This window comes from Mus musculus, chromosome 16 (genome assembly GCF_000001635.26).
Source record: "Mus musculus strain C57BL/6J chromosome 16, GRCm38.p6 C57BL/6J".
NCBI classification, from domain to species: domain Eukaryota; kingdom Metazoa; phylum Chordata; class Mammalia; order Rodentia; family Muridae; genus Mus; species Mus musculus.
This window is the reverse complement of record NC_000082.6, coordinates 18,672,405-18,696,226: the sequence shown is the minus strand read 5'-3', so window position 1 is coordinate 18,696,226 and position 23,822 is coordinate 18,672,405. Positions and strand designations below refer to the sequence as shown.

The 23,822-nt window shown below is 46.4% G+C and overlaps 1 pseudogene; it reads left to right on the top strand.

Moving 5' to 3' along the window:
- Rps2-ps7 (ribosomal protein S2, pseudogene 7) lies at positions 13,985-14,932 on the top strand (annotated as a pseudogene).

Sequence of the window (23,822 nt, the reverse complement as noted above, 5' to 3'; positions counted from 1 at the left end):
AGCAACTCCAAATGGGGGTCACACAAATAAATGTGGCATCGAGAAAAAATTGGCAACAGTTAAAGAGTGTATCACACAACCAAAAATTAGTTATAACTCAACTGAGTAGTTTGCCAAGTGTTTCTGGTGGGCTCATCCGTGTGAGCCTGGGGGGACTTCTCTGCAGACTTGGTTCTGAGCACGCCACGCAGCTCTGCACCTCCCATGGCCCACCAACAGCATCGCCCAAATGCATGGGCGCAGTTTTGAGGCTGCACACACACACAGGCTTTTGCACTCACAGAAACATAATGCTTTCATTAAGGAGGACAAACATTTTAATATTTTCCTGCCACCACGACTCATGTGTCTTTGGATCATATTGTGTTAAAATGTTTTCAGTCTCGGCTGGTGAGATGGCTCGGCAGTCAAGAGTACTGACTGCTCTTCCAGAGGTCATGAGTTCAATCCTAGCAACTACATGGTGGCTCACAGCCATCTGTAATGAGAAACAAATAAAAGAAAAAAAAAGCCTATGGGCCAGAGCAAGCAGGGCTCCGGAGCATAAGGGAGAAAGGGAAGAGGGGGAAAATGATTTAAAAAACAAAACAAAACAAAACAAAACATGTTTTCAGCCTGATGTGGTAATGGCACAGGAGTGGAACTCAATGTGTAGACCAGTCTGACTGTGTTGGGATAAAGGCATGGACACACAGTCAGCTAAAGTGAATTTCTTGACTATTCATAATCAGTAACTGAATTGTATACCTCTTTTATAGAGCTACATGTCTAGGGTCACAAAAATTTCCGAGGTAGAGAGAGGAGGCTCAAATAGGAAGCTAAGGAAGGCCTGGCTGAAGGTCTGATGGCCTTTGTCACCACGTCACACATGGCCTCTGTTCTTCAAGAGACAAAGTTAACATGAAAGGACAACAATGGGGACATCAGCAGCCACCGGGCTCCAAGGCCAGGCCGATCATACCCGTGTGTAACAGCCTCGTGTGAGGCCATCAGAGGTTGGCCATACATGCAATACATGCTTGGGGGTGGGGTGGAGGCAGGAAGAGTGGGAATTCAGGTCCTTCTCAGCTGCATAGTGTGTTTGGGGCCAACTGGGTTACCAGGTACCCTGCCTAATAAAACAAAGCCAAAGGCAGCAGGCTCAGGACCCCAAATGATCTCAAAGCTGAAGGCTTCAGTCTTGTTGGGAAGGCTTCCCAGATAAGGAACATGCCCTGCAGAGAGTGCCGGGTGGGAGTGGTACTGTTTGGGGTTTGGATTTATATTTCTTTTGTGTTTTTCAGAAGCACCTAGAAGCCGGAGGTGGGGAAATGAACCCAAAAGCCAACAAATGACATTTAGAATCCGACAAGGTGGCACAGTGTTTGTGGATCCCTTAAAGAGAGAAGGGGGCTGCCTGTGTCAGAGGGAGCATGTTATACATTAAGGATTAAGAAAATTCACCTGGACTGGAGAGATGGCTCAGAGGTTAAAAGCACTGAGTTCAATTCCCAGCAATCACATGGTGACTCACAACCATCTGTAATGGGATCCAATGCCCTCTTCTGGTGTATCTGGAGATGGCTACAATGTATACATAAAATAAATAAGGGCTGGAGAGATGGCTCAGTGGTTAGGAGTGCCGACTGGTCTTCCGAAGGTCCTGAGTTCAAATACCAGCAACCACATAGTGGCTCACAACCACCCATAACAAGATCTGATTCCCTCTTCTGGAGTGTCTGAAGACAGCTACAGCGTACTTACAGATAATAAATAAATAAATCTTAAAAATAAAACATAAAATAAATAAAATCTTTAAAAAAAGAAAAAGAAAGAAGGGTCATGGGGTAAAGTATACAACGGAAAGAACAAGCCACATGTGGTAAAAACATGTTACTCTATAGAGGCATATGGATAGCAACATTGGAGCAAACTCACTCCTTTCTGCTACATGGGGAGGAGCACAAAAGTACATTCCAAGAACAATTCTGCATTTTACAGAAACTGAGGTCACAGGAGTTCTTGTCCTGTTTTCTTGGAGTGTTCTCACAAACACTCAGAATTCTCACATGACTCCATTTTGGGACTGTGTTCTGACACTAACGAAGATCTGTCTTTGTTTTTGTTTTTAAGACAGTCTCTTGTATCCCAGCTCCACTGTACTAAGTATCTGAGGATGGCCTTGAACTCCTGATCCTCCAGCTTCCACTGCCCCAGTGCCACGCCCTATGCTGTTTTGGGTTTGTTTGTTTGCTTGCTTGCTTGCTTGCTTTGTTTTGCTTGAGGCAAAGATTTGACTGGCTGACCGGAACTCATAGAGATCCACCTGCCTCTACCTCCAAGTGCTGGAATTAAAGGCATGTTTAGTTCTTTAACTTAAGAATAAAATGTTTTTAACAATTCCAAATGAGTTGAAAGCACTTAGAGAATAATTATAATAATTTAAAATTCATCTTAGAGATGAATATAAACTTGAAGAGAAATGACAAGAAGAGGGGAAGGAGACAAGCACTTTGCTTGCTTTGTTTTTCCTGCGGTGTTGGTGATAGAACCCAGGGTCTCACCTGCAGCTGCTAGACATGTAAGCGAAGACAGAAACACACCTCTGCCTGCGCACACCAGCAGTACCCAGCATTCTCATGTCGATATATACTGCCTTTGACTCTCCATTTAAAAATGCCTCCCACAAATAAAAAAGAATCCCAGTGGGCAAACGGGCACGTTTACCCTTGATTTCAGTGGAGGCAGGAGAATCTCCAGCTTGAAACCAGACTAACGTATATGGCAAGAATCTGTCATTAAATTTTTTTTTCCAAGATCTGATGTGGTGATTTGAATATGCTTGGCCCAGGAAGTGGCACTATTAGGAGGTATGGCCTTGTTGGAGAAGGTGAGGCCTTGTTGGAGGAAGTGTGTCACTGTGGGAGGTGGGCTTTGAGGCCTTCTTCCTAGTTTCCTGGGAGACAGTCTTTTCCTAGCTGCCTTCAGATGAAGATTTAGAACTCTTGGCTCCTTCAGCAACATGTCTGCCTGGATGCTGCCATGCTTCCTGCCATGATGATAATGGACTGAACCTCTGAAACTGTAAGCCAGCCCCAATTAAATGTTGTCCTTTATAAGAGTGTCTTGGTCATAGTGTCTCTTCACAGCAATGGAAACCCTAAAACAGCTGGTGCAGATGTGGGCCCAATAGTTTTCCTCATTTTGCTGTGAAAAACAGCACAACCAAAGGTAACTGGGGGTGGAAGAGTTTACTTCAGCTCACAGTCCTCCATGAAGAGAAGTCAGGGCAGGAACCTGGAGGCAGGAACTGAAGCAGAGGTCATAGAGGAGCACTGCTAACTAACTTGCTCAGCCTGTTTTCTCATACCACCCAGGACCACCAGCCTCACAACAATCACTTATCAAGGAAATGTCCTGCATACGAGCCAAAGGACAGTCCAATGGAACCAAATTCCCTCTTCCCAGGTGACTCTAGTTTGACAAATCCAGCCAGTACACAGAGCCTATGCCCTGGCCAGAGCATGCAATGATTCAGCCAGCGGGATGGGAATTCGTTAGTGGAGGGTGTCTTAGTTCTGCTGTGTAGGCAGCATGACCAAGGCAACTCTTATAAGGACAACTGGCTGTAAGGGGCTGGCTTACAGCTTCACAGGTTCAGTACAATATCTTCAAGGTGGTAGCATGGCAATGTCCAAGCAGGCACGGTGTAGGAGGAGCTGAGGGTTCTACATCTTGTTCATAAGGCAAACAGGAAAAGACTAGTTTTCAGGCAGCTAGGATGAGGGTCTTAAAGCCTATGCCCACACTTTCTCCAAAAAGGCCACACCTCCTAATAGTGCCACTCCCTGGGTCAAGGGTATTCAAACCACCTCATCCAGGAAGAGATGCTCTCCTCCCCTGCCTCACCCCCATCACCTATGGCAGGTGGGAGAGCTGGTTCCAGATGTCAGGAGATCAGGAGACTTAGTGGGCTGACCCTGGATCTTACCAGCTGCAACATTCGGGAAATCGGGCCCTGCCCCTCACCCAGACAGCACAGTAAGCTGACTCTAAATTCAGGGGGACAGGGTTTGGGTAAGCCAGCCTCCTGCAGCACTCAGGAGATCTGGGCTCTGTACCTCACCTGGGCAGCACAATAGATCTGGCCTTGCCGTTGTGGGCATGGGTGAGCCTGATCCCAGTACATGAGAGCTACATGTGGGTCTGAGAAAGCTGGTGGGCTGACCAGCTCAGCTACCACCCAGGTACACACACACACACACACACACACACAGAGAGAGAGAGAGAGAGAGAGAGAGAGAGAGAGAGAGAGAGAGAGAGAGAGAATGAGAGAGAGAGAATGAGAGAGAGAGAATGAGAGAGAGAGAGACTCACTATAGCACAGATATATCTCGAGGACACTGTGTGTAATGACATGATCCAGCTACAGAAGATAAGCATTGTGTGACTCCACTTGTCTAAGCTCTCTGAAGTGGGCGAATGGTGGGCATGGAGGAGGGGGGAATGGGCACAGACTGAGCTTCACACCGGACAAAGGCCTAGAGGCTGATGAATCAATCACCAGTGAAATGAACAACAAAAGAACCAAAACAAAACAAAACAAATCAAAACCCCAAAACCAAACAAACAAACAAAAAAAGAAATGAACTGAAGATAAACCAGTTCTGTCAGAATGGTGCTGCCAGGCTTCTAGATCACGAGTTCAAGGCCAACCTGAGCGTCCTAGCAAGATTCAGTCTCTAAGCAAGCATGTGAGAACTGCTTTTCTCCCTTGTCTTCTAAACAGTTACTGTGATCCTCCACGGCCCATCCCACAGCCTAAGAACTTACTGCGCAGGCCACAGAGAAAATGTCTGCAAACAGACCCTCGGAAGTGGGAGCTTCAAACTTACAGAGGCAGAAAAACTGCTCACAGGGAAACACAACCAAGCTTCCTGCCTGTCCCTGCGTGGACCATCTAGTTGTGCAGACCCCTTTCACTGCCTCTGGGGCCAGACTCACCCCAGATTCTTACTCTGTCCCCTTGTCCTGGCAGCTGTAACCACCCTCTCATCCATAGAGTGATTCAAATCTCCAAGCCTCAAAAAGGGTCCTTCAGCCATGGCCCTACCCACCCATGGCCCCACCCACCCATGGCTCCACCAAGTCATGGCCAAACTCAGCCATGGTCCCACTTAGCTATGGCCCTATCCAGTCATGGCCCCACCCAGCCATGCCCCCCCCCCCCCACCTAGCTATGGTCCTGCTCAGCCACGGCCTCAGTCAACCCTCTGTCCACACATGGTCAAATCCAACAGCTCTGTGCCTGTCTCCATCTATGTGTTATGTAACCTGTGACCCTGCATCTCATCAATAAGCAATGGCTGCCCACAACAGATGCTGTGTCTGACTTTTGCCTTTGATCAACCTGGAGCAGGTGAGTCTCTAAGGTCTTTGGCTCCAGAGAGCCAGCCAGGCCACCCCCCTGTTCCCACCTGAAACTACATCCCTGTATAACCTTTCTAAGTGCTTTATACATCTCACAGGACAGGAAGTGCAAGGTCAAATAGGAAGAAGTTCCTGGCTCAGTCACTTACCCTCATTTGGTTTCCCTCCTTATAACAACATGGCTGCTGCAGTTCCAAGCACAATATCCAGTCCCATGTACCCCAAGAAGAGGCTAATTTATCCCTTAGCTATCTGCTTGGATGCCTTTCCAGCATACACAGCTTAGAGTTAGGGCAAAGGCCAACAGGAAGCTCTCTGGTCAGAGAACAGGTGTCATGAAACCTGCCAATTCACAAGTGAAAGCAGACACCCACAGGGCCATGAGTGCATATGTACCAAGGCACTGGAGCATCCTCACAGAGCAGATCCTGGCATCTACAGACCGTGTCAGCCCACAGTGCCTCCTGTGTGTTCTGGAAGAGCTATAATGCTGTTTGGGTTTTTTTCTTCACAAAGCCCCCTTAGTTCCAGTGAAAGTGCCAAAGCTTCAAGGTCCTTGGCACTTTCTCCTCAACACAGGACACACAACCCTGGCTCCCAGGCCTGCCAGACCCTTCCTGTTTATGCTCTGGGGGATGAAGTTGCAGCAGGGCAGGTGAGTGGGGCTCCAGCACAGCCTTTGTTCTTGACAGCTTGAAGTGAAGAGACCTAAGCTCACAGGAACAAATGCCGCACAGGAGGAACACACATGGCTGAGAGTCCCTTGAACTTGGCTTAGAAGGGAGAGTGTGGGGCATTCAGCTAGCCAAAACTCAGTAAACCTACCAAGCAATATGCAGGGCAAGAGAGAGTATAGCATCTCCTGTGTCCAGTGGCCTCTTCATCCTGGGATGCTCACCCCTGGATGAGGTGCTTGGAGCTGCAACCTCAGCTGGGGGTCAATATTTATTTGTTTGTTTGTTTATGATGTGTGCACAGCAGACAGAGAGAGAGAGAGAGACAGAGAGAGAGAGAGAGAGAGAGAGAGAGAGAGAAGCAGGCGGTGTACACATATGTGGGAGGCAGAGGACAACCTCATTTGCTCTCTACTTACTGAGATAAGGTGAGATAAGGTCTCTCACTGAACCTGGAGCTTGACCAATCAGCTGGGTGGATTGGTCAATAAGTTCCAGGGACCTATCCTATTTCCTTCCCCAGCTCTGGGGCTAGGTACAGGTACAGGTACAGGTACAGGTACAGGTACAGGTACAGGTACAGGTACAGGTACAGGTACAGGTACAGGTACAGGTACAGGTACAGGTACAGGTAGACACAGGCCCTGGTGCTTGCATAGCAAGCACTTCATCCAGTGAGCCATTTCCCAGCCCTTCAGTTACTTTTTAAGATGGTGTTCCTGAAGTCTGACTTGCATAACCTAAAATGTGTGCAATCCACTAGGACATGCACTCAGGCCATCCCAGAGCATCCCAGCACTCCAGCAAGGGGTGGGTGCCCTGCTCCTTGCAGTCTTCAGGTACAGGTTCCCTCTACTTTGCCCTCCAGCCATACACATAACTTAATAATATTTAGAGAAAATAACATGGCTGTGCACTGCTGGAAAGTACTTTAGGTAAAGGAAGCAGAGGTGAGGCAGAGAGCATGTTACTGAGTACACGAGTCCCACACAGCAGTGTCTCCCATCATGCACAGAGCACAGGAGTCCCACACAGCAGTGTCTCCCACCATGCACAGAGCACACGAGTCCCACCCAATCTCTCCCATCATCTCTAGTGTCAACTCGACACACACTTGACACTCTTATCGGGGTTGACCCGAACCCAACCAACCACATGCTGGAAAATGTTTAATTTTTTTCAAATAACACTTATAGGCAGATTTGCAGTTTCCATCCAGCAGGTGCGTCATAGAGATCCAGCCATGACATTTACTTATAATCACAGAAATTGGAAGTCTGAAACAGGAGGATGGCAAGCAAGCATATCTATGAAGGGTGCCAGGGAACGGGAGTTGTATACATTTGTGAGCTGCGATGTGGGTGCTGAGAATTGAACCAGAGTCCTCTGACAGCAGACAGTGCTCTTAACCACTGAGCCACCTCTCCAACTCCCAATTTTTAATTCTTAGAGCAAAAATAAATAAGTACATTTATTTCATTAGCATGCAAATTTGGGGATTTTTAAAAAGTAAATAAATGGTAAATTACAGGTACACCAAAGACATTTTAAAACAAAATTCTTTATGGTTTGTTATGGTTGTTTATCACATAAAAATTTGATTTTGTAGGGGCTGGAGAGATGGCTCAGCGGTTAAGAGCACTGATTGCTCTTCCAGAGGTCCTGAGTTCAAATCCCACAACCACATGGTGGCTCACAGCCATCTGTAATGGGATCTGACTCCCTCTTCTGGAGTGTCTGAAGACAGCTACAGTGTACTTATATACATAATAAATAAATAAATCTTTTTAAAATTTTTTATTTTGTCGATCTATTTCATATGCCTATGTACCCAAGGCTGTACAAAAAATCCACAGGGAGAAGGGATCAGTAAGGGGAAGTTTCAGGAATGTTGGTTTTGAGAGTCAGGGAACACTGGGTCAGTCTCTGAATTACCTGGTTGATTGTGCCTGGGATATGGGCAGCTTCAGAACTTAGGGTCTATGGATGCTATGTAAGCAATCTCTCCAAGGTACTCATCATGCGCGCGCGCGTGCGCGCGCGCGCGCGCGTGTGTGTGTGTGTGTGTGTGTGTGTGTGTGTGTGTGTGTGTGTGTGTGTCTGTCTGTCTTTGTACATGTATCTGTCAGTGTTTATAGGAGTGTTCATGTGTTTCTGTGAATGTCTGTCTGCATGTGTCTCTGTACTGTACATGTCTGTCTCTGTGTATGTGTCTGTGAGTGTGTCTGCGTGTATGTTTATGTGTGTCTGTGTGTGTCTCTCTGAGTGAGTCCTCTGTCTGTGTGTGGTGTGTTTCCATTGACCCTGTTGGGTGGAAGCACCGCAGGTTTTTCTCCAGCTTCCTCCCTCCCTTCTCTACATGCTCACCTTTGCTGAAGCAGAGCCTTGCCCTTAGGGAGTCAGAGCCGTGAGATATCTCCTCTCTTGGCGACTAAGACCAACGTCAACTAAAACCACACCAGAAAAAGCAGCTTCTGTCCAGCACGTGCCCTACAGAGATCCAACCATGACATTTACTGCCCATCTGCCTGATAGCTGGGATCTGAGGCCCCCTGTCGGTGGAAACTGGCCAAATCACTCAGATTGCCCTGCCATGATTTGAGTCACCTTCTGCCTTGGGCTCCGAAGATCTGGGCTGAGTGAGCACTCTGGAATGAAGGCGGGCCTGAGCTTAGATATAAACACCGTTTCTCCCTGTGTGTCTCCTTCTCTCTGGGTCTCTCTCTGTGTGTTTTTCACCCTTCTTCCCACCCCTCCTTCTTTCCCTCTCTCTGTTCTTCCCCGTTCTTCCACTCTTCTCAGTTTTATTGAGACATTCTCCAAGCCCAGAACGCAGGGTTCTGATTTGTCAGAGGTGAGTGCAGGCCAGCTCTGGGAAGAGTAGGATTCTCATGTTCCAGGAGAGGCTGACCAGCGCTGCAGACTGAACTGGGGCCCAGCCGTCTGCTGACCTCTCAGCTCAGCTCAGCGCAGCGCAGGGCAGGCCCTCCCTCCTGCCCTTCTGCAAACCGCACCGCCCTGGAGACTGGAGTGTTTGTGGCAGCCTGGTCCCGCCCTCCCCCTCTCCTGGCGCCTCCCGGGTCCCACGCTCCGCCCAGGCTGAAGCAATGACTTATTTGTGTATTGAGGTCACGGCAGCCCCTGGGGACAGAGTTGTCAGCCTGTGCCGCGGCCACAGGGTAGGCACTCACCAAGTCAATAATCGGTCTGAGGACTAGCGACTAGCCTTTTATTCCTTAGGTCTTTGAATTTTAAATTTTTTTATAAGAAAGGCATTTTATGCTAAAATTATAATAAATGTTTCTTTTCTGTCCTATTCACATTAAAATTTTTTTAGCTATATAGTTTATTTCTAGGTTCTCTTCATTTTCTCTCACTCACTTTACATCTCTATCTCAGTACCCCTCTCCTCCCTTTCCATAACACGCCCCTCTTTCCAACCTGAAAAGGGGAATCCCCCCCCCCCCCACCAGTGTTTCTTTGAAATGAGAATGTGCCTGCGGGTTCAGGAGGTGAGATCTGGAGGATCCTGAATTACAGGCCAGCTTGAGCCGCATAGGGAGACCAAGTCAGAGAAAGAGCCGGGTGGGAGGGAGAGGTGGAGAGATGGGGAGAGGAAAAACAGGCTTGGCTGAAGGCTTGTGCTTGTTATACTAGTGTTTAGGAAGAGGAGGCAGGATAATCAGAAGTTCAGCCTCAGCTACATAGTCCATTTGAGGCCAGCCTGAGAAACATGAGAACCTGTCCCCAAAACTAGTGAGCCCCCTCCCACCGAATAAGTAAAATAAGCACATGCAAGTTTCAGAGAGACCGAGCTGGGAAGCTCAAGGCATCACTAGGCCACCCAGCAGAGAGAAGTCACCACCTCCTTTGCCTGGGGGTGGGGGTGGGGAGTGTGGATGTGTGGATGAACAAGCAGTCCCTGATTGTCCTTGTGCTCTGACAGGTCACCTTGCTGCCCTTTCAAGCACAGGACCCTGGCCTGGGGGTCACACAGATGCCTCCTTCTCACTATGCAGAAGCCTGCTGCTTTGTAAGCTCCTTTGGAGGCAGGGCAGTTTGCAGCTTGCTGAGAAGAGCATGGGTAGCAAGGCCTCCACACACAGGCAGCTCTGCTGCAGCCTCAGTGATGAGAGGCAGTGAAGCCTCTGAGCATGGTGGGCACAGTCTGAGGGTCCAAGATGCTGCCAGGGTCCTTCCTTCTACCCTGTAGAAGCTGTACATCTGCCCAGTTGACAACAATGGGGTTCTCCACTATGAAGGATGGACTACGGGGCACCCTTGAGTACGTGAGAGTTTCTGTGTAAGCACCACACCTAAGAGAAAAAATGATCTGCATTTCTCTTAGGTTGACTTATTTCACTTAACACAGTGCTCTCCGATTGCAATCATTTTTCTGCAAATGACGTCATTTCATTCTTTTTGGATGAATAAAAATCCATTGACTATATACACCATAACTTTTTTACCCTTCTATCTGGTGATAGGTACCAAAACTGATTCAATGCCCTGGCTGTTGTGAATAGTGCTACAAAATTGGGGGGAGGGGCTATTTTAAATATGCACATCTATATGACATGAAGATGAAAGAGCAATAGAGAGCAAGAGAGGGAGAGACTCAAGAGGTGCACATGACCACATTAAATAAGCACAGGGATGCACACGAGCACAGTGATGCACATGGACACAGGGATGCACATGGACACAGTGATGCACATGGACACAGTGATGCACATGGGCACAGGGATGCACATGATCACAGTGATGCACATGGACACAGGGAGTGTACCTGGTCACAATTAAAATGCATGATTCTAAAAATGATATCTAGCCCCACAATGTCCACATTTCCTGTCCCTCCCATTCCCCTTTGTGTTGATTAGCCAATTGCATAAGATGAGATGCAAGTGCAACAGCGTGAGATGCAGCCAACACCTGTGTTCAGCCACGCCTGCTTCCTGCTCACTAACCCAGTTTGCATTAGACACTTTCCTTTGCAATAAAACACTTTCCATTTATTCATGGTTATTTTTCAATGCCATTAGACTTGTTATTTTTTTACCCTATCAAAAGAATTAATTTGATTTTTTGTTTTTGTTTTTTTTTGTTTGTTTGTTTGTTTTATTTTATGTATATGTGTACACTGTAGCTGTCTTCAGACACACCAGAAAAGGGCATTGGATCCCATTACAGATGGTTGTGAGCCACCAGGTGGTTGCTGGGAATTGAACTCAGGATCTTTGTAAAGAGCAGTCATTGCTCTTAAACTTTGAGCCATCTCTCAAACCCTAATTTCTTTTTAATTTATACATTTTATTTTATGTTTTGTCTGCATATATTCATGTGCACTACATGTGTGCTTGGTGCCTGAGAGGTCAGAAGAAGACATTAGATTCTCTACAACTGGAGTTACAGAATGTTATGAACTGCCATGTGGGTGCTGGGAACTGAATTCAGGTGCTCTGCAAGAATTCCTAACCATAAAGCCATCTCTCCAGCTCTAATTACTTTATTTGTTTGTTTGTTTGTTTCTTTTGTTTTTTCAAGACAGGGTTTCTCTGTGTAGCTCTGGCTGTCCTGGAACTCACTCTATAGACCAGGCTGGCCTCAAACTCAGAAATCCACCTGCCTCTTAATTACTTTATTTTTAAAGGTGTTTTATTTCATTTTGTTTTTGGTTTGGTTTGTTTTTTTCTAGACAGGGTTTCTCTGTGTAGCCCTGGCTGTCCTGGAACTCACTCTGTAGACCAGGCTGGCCTCGAACACAGAAATCCACCTGCCTCTGCTTCCCAAGTGCTGGGATTAAAGGTGTGTTCCACCATGCCTGGCTTAAAGGTGTTTTATTTCATGTTTCCCCATTAGCATTTTTTTTTTTTTTGGAGACAGGATCTTGCTCTGTAGCCCAGGCTAGCCTGGGAGTGGGGAAACTTGATCTGTTCTCCCTGCCTCCGGCTACTCTTCCCAAAGCTGGAATTACAGACCTGCCTGGTTACACAGGGCCATTTTAGTAAACCTTTACTAGACAACTTAGTGTTAACTAAAACACAAGGAAGAGGCTTACCCGGCTGACCATGCCCTGGCCTGCAGGACCATAGGATTCCCTGACTGAGGCTGAGAGCACCTGGCCTCTCTCCAGATAAATTGGGCCTTCTCTGGGTACAAGACCAAAAGGCACACCCCTCATATTGATGGCCGTTCCTGCCCCAGCCAGGGTCCATCTAGGAAGAGAAGCATCCATATGAACTGGAGTTCAGGGACTGTTGGGCTGTAGCAACTCTGGAGGTGGTGAGTATGGAACCACCAAGCCTGAGGCAGTCAAGCCTGGCACAGCTCCGCCCACTTTCCACAAAAGGAGAGAGGAGCCGGCCAGCTGCCCAGTGCACTGAGCAGCCTGACAGAGGGCACTGGCCCCAGCTGGGGCCACTGATGCTCCCCCTCACTGGGACTCTCTCTCTGGTGGCCATACATTGTTTGACGGGAGTTTGTTTTTCTTGGCTCTAGGTAGCAAGATTAGTTACACACTTTGTAATTTTTGGTATTGACGGTATTTTTAACCAGTACACACAGCATCGTGGGAACATCCTGGAGTTCCCGGCATGTCTGTAGTCTAAAATCAGCCCTGTTCCCACCCCAGCCTTCCTCTTTCCCCCACAGAATGGCGCAGTAGGATGTCTAACTTGTTCATTTAGCATTTTAGCCTAAACCTGGGTAGATGTGGGGAACTCAGAATTCCCACATTGTAATGGTTCATCTTCACTGTCAGCCAGATTTACAATTACAATGGACACATCCTCTGGGTGTGTCTATGACTCTGTTTTCCGAAAGGTAAAGACTAACCTTGAACACAGGCACCGCCATTGTTATGATATGATATGATATGATATGATATGATATGTTATGATATGATATGATTCAGTGTGTGTGTATGTGTGGTGGGGGTACATGGTAAGCCCAGGCCAAGGCATCCCCTGAGAAATCACGTTATGCTACAGATCTGGTATAAAGGAGGTTTAGTTGGAGTGAGGTCCTGGAGAAGGGGTAGAGGCAGGCAGACAGGAACAGAGGCATGAGGGCAGAGAAGGAAGACAGAGAAGGACAGAAAGAAGAACTGAAAGGGAAAAGAAGAGACCAGCTGAGAAGAAAGGAAGAGGGGAAGGAAAGGAAAGGAAAGGAAAGGAAAGGAAAGGAAAGGAAAGGAAAGGAAAGGAAGAAAGGAGATACTGGGAGGCTGGCCTCTCCTCTCTCTTTGCTTCTGGACCATGAAGTGAATGGCTTCCTTCATTATACATCCTGCTGTGACACTCTTGCTTTGATGCAGGCACAGAGCAACAGGGTCAAATGAACATGGACTGGGACCTCAGAAGCTACAAGTCAAAAGGAAAGGAAGAAAGAAAGAAAGAAAGAAAGAAAGGAAGGAAGGAAGGAAGGAAGGAAGGAAGGAAGGAAGAAAGAAAGAAAGAAAGAAAGAAAGAAAGAAAGAAAGAAAGAAAGAAAGAAAGAAAGAAAGAAAGGAAGGAAGGTTGCCACCATTTCCTGTCAGGTGCTCACTACCTGACAGGTAACGGTAGCAGGGCAATTAAGCCCTTGCTAGGTCCCTGGGAGGAGCCTAGTGGAATCACTGTAAACTAACAACCAGCACCCATCGCTCTCGGCCTCCTCACAGTGAGTAAGATGTGACCGGCTGCCTCACATTCCTGCGGTCATACTTCCCTGTCAAGATGGACTGAGCCCTTGCACCACACGGTGGGAATATAGACCTTCCTCGCCGAGGTTGTGTCTGTTGGGTATTTTGTCATAGCAACAGAAAAACTAACTGATACGGCTCTCACCTACGATTGAGTCTCCATTCTCCAGCCTCTAATATGTGATGACAGAAGGGAACATTAAAAGGACCATGTGGGCTTCTTCTTCTTCGGGAAAACACCAAATGGCGGATGACGCAGGTGCAGCGGGAGGGCCCGGAGGACCCGTAGGCCCAGGATTAGGAGGCCGCGGCGGCTTCCGCGGAGGATTCGGCAGCGGTCTAGGGGCCGCGGTCGTGGCCCGAGGCCGTGGCCGTGGTCGAGGCCGCGGGGCTCGTGGAGGTAAAGCTGAAGACAAGGAGTGGATCCCCGTTACCAAGCTGGGCCGCCTTGTTAAGGACATGAAGATCAAGTCCTTGGAGGAGATCTACCTGTTCTCCCTGCCTATTAAGGAGTCTGAGATCATTGACTTCTTCCTGGGTGCGTCCCTAAAGGATGAGGTTCTGAAAATCATGCCAGTGCAGAAGCAGACTAGGACTGGCCAGCGGACCAGGTTCAAGGCTTTCGTCGCTATTGGGGACTACAATGGTCACATTGGTCTTGGTGTTAAGTGCTCCAAGGAGGTTGCCACTGCCATCCGAGGGGCCATCATCTTGGCCAAGCTTTCCATCGTCCCTGTGCGGAGAGGCTACTGGGGGAACAAGATTGGCAAGCCCCCACACTGTTCCATGCAAGGTGACAGGCCGCTGTGGCTCTGTGCTGGTGCGTCTCATCCCTGTCCCCAGAGGCACTGGCATTGTCTCTGCTCCTGTGCCCAAGAAGCTCCTGATGATGGCTGGTATAGATGACTGCTACACTTCAGCCAGAGGCTGCACTGCCACCCTGGGCAACTTTGCTAAGGCCACGTTTGATGCCATCTCCAAGACTTACAGCTACCTGACCCCCGACCTCTGGAAAGAGACTATGTTCACCAAGTCTCCTTATCAGGAATTCACTGATCATCTTGTGAAAACCCACACCAGAGTCTCTGTTCAGAGGACCCAGGCTCCAGCTGTGGCTACCACATAAGGGTTTTTATACAAGAAAAATAAAAGAATTAAGTCTGCTTTAAAAAAAAAAAAAAAGGACCATGTGGCAGTGAGTAGTTAGTTCACTCTGGTCTCCCGGTGGGTCACACGTGCTCTGCACCTGCCCAAAAGCTATAGATTCACGAATGAAACACACACATACACACACACACACACCCTTTATATTTTGATATGCCTTGACTAGCTCAATGGCAGGGCACTTCCAAACCTCCCTGCAGCTCACACACATTCCCCTCCAGTATTCTTGAAAGTAATACTTGTTAAATCTATACTTTATCTCTGCTGCTCCAGACTTAATCAGGGGAGTGGCCCCTGGGACACTGAAAATGTTTTTTGTTTTTTGTTCTTGTTGTTGTTTTTGTTTGTTTGTTTGTTTGTTTTGTTTTTTGTTTTTTGAGTAACACAATTAGCATTAGAACACAAGCCATTACAGGACCAAGTTACACAGCATGTTCCAGGTTGAACAGCATGTTCCAGAATTCATAGCATGTTCAGGCAGGAAGAACCAGGGACCAGAAACCTTCCCCTCCCAATGAGAGGGAGAGACCCTGTGTGTTGAGCTCATTCTCCAGTGGAGGCCAAGAAAAGCAAAAGTGAAAGATACTTGTGATCTTAGGAAGTGTATTGGTTTTCCACTGCTGTGTAACAAACAGAACAACGTACTGCAGCATGAATGTAAAATGTCCCTTCAGGATCTGTTGCTGAGGAATTGGGAGATGGTGGAACCTTTTGGAGGTGGGGCCTAGTTGGAGGACCTTAGGGCTTTGGGGCATGCCTTTTGAGGAGATACTGGGAGGCTGGCCTCTCCTCTCTCTTTGCTTCTGGACCATGAAGTGAATGGCTTCCTTCATTATACATCCTGCTGTGACACTCTGCTTTGATGCAGGCACAGAGCAACAGGGTCAAATGAACATGGACTGGGACCTCAGAAGCTACAAGTCAAAACAAACCTTTAAACTGGTCCTCTTAAGTATTTTGTCACAGAACACACACACACACAGAGACAGACAGACACACCCCACAATGATCTCATTGTTTCAGGAGATCAAGAGTTCATGAGTGAATAACTTCTGCTTTCTTATACAGCACAGAAGGGAAACTATGGTTGACAGCAGCAAGTCATTTGAATGGTATAGTAGAAAGGGTTCTTGAATGTTCCCAACACAAGAAGATGATAATCGTTTGAGGAGTTGAAGGTGCTGGCTACCCTCATCTGATGGGGGTAATTGTGTGTGGAAGCATCACGTTGCATCACAAATACATAAAATTATTGAGTAAAAATTCACATGGGGTTGGAGAGGTGACTCCACGGGTTTCATGGTGCTTGCTGTGAAAGCAAGAGGACATGAGTTCAAATCCCCGGCACCCAAATAAACCAGGGCAGGACCCCATGAGATTTTCTTGGATCGTGGAAGCTTGATGATCAGTCAACCTAGTCAAAACAGCAAGCTTCAGGCTAAGTGAGAGACATACCAACCAACCAACCAACCAACCAATCAAACAAACAAACAAACAAAACAAACAAAGTGGAAAGTGTCAGAGAAAGACACACAGCATCTTTTTCCAGTCTCTGTGTGCAGGTGCAGGCACATGCGTACCATCTCCCAAACACAATAATTCTGAGCCAGGCATGGTAGCACACACCTGTAATCCCAACACTTGGAAGGCCAAGGAGGGAGGATTGCCATGAACTTAAGGTATACTTGGGCTACATGATGATATCTGTCTAAAAATAAAGCAGTTTAAAAAAATTTTAATTGGATGATAATTGAGTTGAATCCTATAGGTAAGTGCTCTACTACCGAGCTATAGCTCCAGCCATCCGTCCCTGTGTCCCAAAAGCCTACAAACCTGTGACCAAGCCTGTGATCTCATCAGCAGGCTCATCTGGCTGAAAATACACCCCCATGTTCTCTGTGCAACACCTGGCAGGGTGTACTTCTTTGGGAAGTTCACGACTTTTGTAACTGCATTCTGGGGATCTGACGCCCTCTTTTGGCCTCTGCAGGCACTGCATCTATGGTGTACATAAGTACATATATCCCAAAACACTCAGGCAAAACACTCATACACGTGACATGAAAATATCTATTTATCTGCTTATCTACCTACCTACCTATCTATCTATCTCTCCTTTTGATTTTTGAGACAGGGTCTCACTCTGTAACTTTGGCTGTCCTGGAAATCACTACATAGACCAAGCTGGCTTTTCCTATAAGATCTCTCTGAGGAGAACATACAGGGGACCTTCACTCAGTCTTAGAGTTTGTCTGTCTGGGTGATAGTGTCTTGAGCAGATTAGTTTTATCCACTGAATAAAGAAGTAAAAGTCAGGAAGAAAATATCAACACTGTGACCCTTCTATCAGGTCAGGTGGGTAAGGACTATTCCAGAAGTTTGTTGTTGTCGTTATCTGTCTCGTCTGTCAGCCAGTCATGGATCTTTCTTGATCTGAGCCCCTCAATAGGATTCCAGATGCTGAGAACCCTGTCTTCCTTTCCTTCGTTTGTGTTGTTTGTTTGTTTGTTTGTTTGTTTGGATAAAGTCCTATGTAGCCCAGGCAGCTGGGACTTAGAGCCTCACACCACTTCCCAACGAAGTACATCTTGCCAGGTGTGGGTCTGGGAACTGAACTCTGGTCCTTCGAGTGCAGCACGTGCTCTTACCCACTGAGCTCCAGCCCACAACATGATATAATTTTTGAAAATTTATGCATCGTTAGTTACAGGAATTTTTGAGCTATGGGTGTCTGAAACTGAAGGTCGCTAGACTCTTGCACTCCAGTCTTCTCTGAAAGCGGCCTTGGGGCGTGCCCAAGCCTGCTTGGCAACTAGGCTCTGCCACCAGGGGGCACTGCTTGCTACCGATCATAGACAAAAATAGCCAAGAAACATTTGTCAAACCAAAGGGCCAGGAGGGAGAGACTTTAACATCACAAAAGACCTCTAATTCAGGTAACACCACAGACCCCTCCATCTGTCCAACTAATGGTCCCGGGAACACCCAGGTGCCTACCCTTCGGAAGCTTTAAGAGGTAACCCAAACCCTCTACTGTGAGCACCAGGAGGCTGTCAACTCTACAAACAGGGCAGTATGCTGTCCTAGAAAGCTGTGGGGAGACCAGACTCATTCGCTGCTGTGGTTTGGGTGTGGTCTGTCCTCTAAAAAGTTACATGTTGACAACTTGATTCCCAATGTGGAGATGTGGAACAAAAAATTCAACCACTAAATAGAAACTATTAACCCCCTGAATCAATACAGTTCTCGAGTGAGCCCAGTCAGCCCAGTGATTTCACCTTCCACATGCTGCTCCGGGATGTAATGTGGCAGGGAGGCTCTCACCAGGCCCAGAATCGTGCTGTGTAGACGTTCAGCCTCCTAGTGGTGAGCTACATTAGCCTCTTTTGACGTCGGTCCAGGCATGGTGGAGCGAGCACTCCTTAAATCCAGAACTGGTCAAGGCAGAGGCAGCAGATCTCTGTGAGTTTGAGGCCAGCTTGGCCTACAAAGTGAATCCAGAATAGCCAAGGTTCTGTTACACAGAAAAACCCTGACTCAAAAAACAAAACCAAAAGAATTTATTTATTATTGTTGTGTTTATATGAGTATGGACACATGTGTGCGATGCCAAAGTACCTTGTATGGCATAGAAGCCAACTTTCTTTTTTTTTTAATTTTTATTAGGTATTTTCTTCATTTACATTTCCAGTGCTATCCCAAAAGTCCCCCATAACCCCCCCCCCCACTCCCCTACCCACCCACTCCCACTTCTTGACCCTGGCGTTCCCCTGTACTGAAGGAGCCAACTTTCAAGATCTGGTTTTCTCTTTACACTGTGGGTTACAGAGCTCAAACTTGAGTCTCCATGCTTGCACAGAAAACATTTGTATCCATTGAGTCTGCTAAATATGTATATATGTAATTTTTTTCTGTGAGTGCTTCATTATGGTACCAAGACCCAGACTAGAAGCTGGGAAAGTAGAGTAGTACAGAAGGTGCTTACCTTATGAGCATGCAGACTTGAGTTTGAATGACTCCAAACCAAAGTAAAAAGCCAGGCGTGGGGACACACATCTATAAAGGAGCGTTAGGGCAGGGACAGGAGCAGAATCCCTGAACTTACTGGCAAGATACTCTGTCTCAAAAGCAGTAGATCTCCTGAGGACAGTACCAAAGGTTGATCTCTGTCCTCCACTTGCACCCACACATACACTTGCATGTGCATTCCCACACGTTCATACACATGTGCACACACATACATGTATTTTTAAGACTGACATTACAACTTGATATGCCCTGTTTCTGGGGTGAGAAATGTCAGAGAGGTCAGAGTGAGTCTTGTGGCAAGAAGCCACTCCAGCGAGGAAGTAGTCATCAGAAGCCACGGTTGAGTTACCTTACCCCAATAAATGTGGGGGCTCTCCTATGGGGTATAAATGGAGACTCTGGGAATCTGGACTTTACTTTGAAGTTGCAGTACCAGAAACACACATACACACACAAATACACATACACACACACATACACATATATACAGACACTCATACACACATACACATACATACACTCACACATATGCACACACATGCACACATACATGCATACATACACACTTACAATTTTTTAATGGAGCAGAAAGAAGTATTTGAAGTGATAACTGGTTTTTTTAATATTTATTTATTATTATACATAAGTACACTGTAGCTATATTCAGATGTGTCAGAAGAGGGCGTCAGATCTCATTACGGATGGTTGTGAGCCACCATGTGGTTGCTAGGATTTGAACTCAGGACCTTCAGAAGAGCAGGCAGTGCTTTTACCCACTGAGCCATCTCACCAGCCCCAATAACTGTGTTTTGACCTTGACTATGGTAGTGGCTCATGGGCACACACAGTCAGTCCTTGCTATCCTCTGGGGACTGGAGTGAGAAATGATTTTTTTTCTATCAAAGCTGGTTAGCCCAACAGGGGCCCCTATTTCCTGAACCTATGTTCCTTTCCTTTTGTGCCAAGTATCCAATCTTATTAGCTTATGGAATCAACCTCCCATGAGTGAGATGAGATATGTCAGGGATAAAAGACAGAGGTCATTTTGGCAGGTATATTCGCTAACCTGGTTTGGATAATGGGGCATCCTTTCTGGAAAAAAGTAATTTGCTTTGCCAAATTATTTTTGCTTGGTTTGTGTATTCCTTTGTGTGATATCAAGATTTTTCTCAACAGTTGAGTCAGGACTCCTTGAAAATACCCAACCCCACAGATGTTGCACTTTCTTTGAAATGACAGTGTTTGCAGAGAAACCTCCACATCTACCCTCTGGTGTCTTTGGACCCTTTTTTTCCCACTTAGAACAACTGACACTGTGTGTCTACAGTGGCTGGATTGTTAATGGAACAGCAGGAAAATGTCTGCAAGGTTCAGTATAGAAACAGTCCTATAAATCTCAATGCAGAACTGTGTATATGAGGGCCAACTATATGCACACATGTTGAAACTATGCAAGTCTGACAATGTGAGTTCAAACCCCACATCTGCAAAGGAAGACGAGAACTAGCTTCTGAAAGTTGTCCTCTGGCCTCTCTACGTGCACATAAAGTACACACCTCGGTGTCTGTCTCTGCATCTGTCTCTCTCAATAATAAATAAACAAAAGGAAGTTCATATAAGAACTAGAGTTTTAGATCATTAAATTTTCTTGGGTCTTGCCCAGTGAAATAGCACATGTCTGTCAACCCAGAGTTTAGGTGGCAAAGCCATTGGTCAGTGAACCTCTGGGAGTTCTAGGCCAATTAGGACTTCATGGTGAGACCATGTCTCAAAAGTCAATAAGAATAATTCCCGGGTCTGAAATTGAAGTTTCTGTGGGGAACAGGCCTGACACCTAAGCCGGCAGTGAGGCAGCAGAAGTGGTGGAATGCTCCCTCACATTAAAACAGACGTCGTGCCGGGTGTGGTGGCGCACGCCTTTAATCCCAGCACTCGGGAGGCAGAGGCAGGCAGATTTCTGGGTTAGAGGACAGCCTGGTCTACAGAGTGAGTTCCAGGACAGCCAAGGCTATATAGAGAAACCCTGTCTCGAAAAACCAAAAAAAAAAAAAAAAAAAAAAAAAAAAAAAAGACGTCATTAAAATGCTGCAAGAGATAAAAAGGCAACATCACAAAGAGAACATGCAACAGCAAAGAGACATAATGGAAGGCTTTCCGAAATCAAGAGATGAAACGGAAACTCATAGGTGGACTCAAACAGAAGGGAGAGGAGAGGAGATAGGAATCCATGAACATGGGAGCAAGAGGAATTAGCCAGGGAGGCAAGATGAGGAAGAGAGGAAGTAGAAGAGGAAGGGATCGAGGAGGAGGAAGAACAGGGAGAGGCTCGGGGATGCTTGTATCCTTGGCAACTTGGAAGAAAAGACAGCAGACCCAGCTTAGAAAGTCAAAACAGAGATGATGGTTTCAAAACTCTCCAATATGGCAACAGTCATAAACCTACAGAGGAAATTCACAGAATCTGAAACAAAATAAAGAGAAATCTGCACTAATGCACAGCACACTTAAACTTCTAAAAACTAAAGACAGGGTCTGGAGAGATGACCCAGTGGTTAAGAGCACTTGATGCTCCTGCAGAGGACCACACTTCCACTCCCAGCCCACACAGAGGCTCACAACCATGCATAATTCTAGTTCCAGGGGATCCAACGGCCTCTTCTGGTCTCCATAGACACCAGGCACACACATGATGCACAGACAGGCAAAATACTAACACCCCTAAAATAAAATAAACAAAAAAAAAAATAAAATAACTAAAGACAAAGAGGAAAAGAATCCTTTAAACACCCAGAGTAGACAGTCAATTTGCATCACGGCAGCTTCCTGAGAAACAAAGATCACAATAGCTTTCAAGGAAAAAAAAATCAAAACCTATGGACTCAGGTGACTACTCAAGGGCAATGTCCTTCAGGAATAAGGGAACCAGAGCATTCTCAAAGGAAGGAATATGTTACCAGACGACCATTTCAGGTAGGAAAGGCTGAAGGAAGGAAACAATAAGATAAGGAAAGCAAGAAGACACCATACCCTCCTGTGGTGAATTGGATAGGTATGGCCCAAAAGACTCATGTATTTGATGCTTAGCCATAGGGGGTGGCAGGCACTATTAGGAGGTGTGTCTTGCTGGAGGAAGTGGGGCCAGCTTTGAGGTCTGCTATGTTCAAGCTGCACCCAGTGTGACACACAGTCTCCTTCTGTTGCCCTTGGATCAAGATGATCTCAGCTTCTCCAGCACTACATCTGCCTGCTTGCTGCCATGCTTCTCGCCGTAACAATAATGGGGTGACCTTCTGAAACTGTAAGGCAGCCCCAATTACGTGTTTTCCTTCCTAAGACTTGCCTTGGTCATGGTGTCTCTTCACAGTAAGAAACCCAAACTAAAACACCTTCTCCTGCCGCAGTGTCCAGTGACATCATACCCTCCTAGTGCTGCAGTGTCTAGTGACATTACACCGTTCCTAAGGCTGAAGGAAAGTCACTCTACTGTAATTTGGGTCTTTGTCCTCCTAAGGTGCATTACTAAAGGACAGCCCTGGCCTATGGCACTACTGGAAGCTGGCAGAAACTTTAAGAAGTAAGACTCACTTGGAGGTATTTAGTCCACTCGTGGTGTGCCCTTGAAGGGGAAATTGAGGCCTTTCCCCCCTCCTGACTCTTTTCACTTCCCAGATACCAGTCATAAGGTGAGTGGTCTTGCAATAGCATATACTTTGACCGTGATTCAGGACAACCAAGTATAGACTGAGAACTCTGAATCCATGAGCTAAATAAGCCTTTGTTTCTTAGAAGTTAGTTATCTCATATGTTGTCATAGTAACAGTAACAGAAATCTGTCTAATACAATTTATACAACTATAAATATTTGTGTAACTGGTTACTGTGTGTCAGTTGTGATGCTGGTGAAACAGGTCATACTGTCAACAAACTTACAGCCCAGAAATCACATACGAAACACAAAACTGATGTGAGAAGAATGACTGTTACTGCTTTGGGGAGTTACTATGTTACATGTTTTGCCACTTGAGAAAACATTTCTCTCACTTGTTAAAAATGGAAAACTTGCTGCATCAGGGCAAGCTGGCACACGCCCTTAATCTCAGCACCCAGAGGCAGAGGCAAGTGGTTCTCTGTAAGTTCCAGGATAGGCGTGTTCCATACCAACCAGGGCTACTTAGTGATCCCCTTTCTCAAAAAGCAAAATAAAACATAAAAGTACTGTAAACTGGTCTGTCCTTCCACAGGAGCAGCAGACACACCTCATATTTCACAAGTCTCTTGGCACAAGTGACACAGGCATATAATCTCACACTGGGAGACATAGGCATGTAGTCACATTTTTAAGAATTCTGGAATTTTGGAAAAACCGCAGAAGTAGTATAAAAATGTGCCTTCACCGGACAGTGGTGGCACATGCCTTTAATCCTAGCATTTGGGAGGCAGAGGCAGGTGGATTTCTGAGTTCGAGGCCAACCTGGTCTACAGAGTGAGTTCCAGGACAGCCAGGGCTACACAGAGAAACCCTGTCTCGAAAAACCAAATATATATATGTATGTATGTGTGTGTATATATATATGCCTTCATTTTAATCCCAGGTGTAGGGATGTGGGGCTGCTTCGGACTGTCTGCAGCAGCTGACTATGATGTGCCTTGTGCTCTAACAGAAGTGTGATTTTTTTGTCAGTAGCGGATAGTTTCTGCAGTTGTGTGACATTTGGAATTCTGGGACTGTTTCAGAGGGTATATAAATGCTAGAGCCCTGAGAGGTTAGGTGGGTGGCAGTTGGTCATTTAGGGAAGCTGCCTTTGGTTTGTTAGCAGCCATGGTCAAAGAAAAAACAAAAGGGAAAAAATTAGATACAGGAA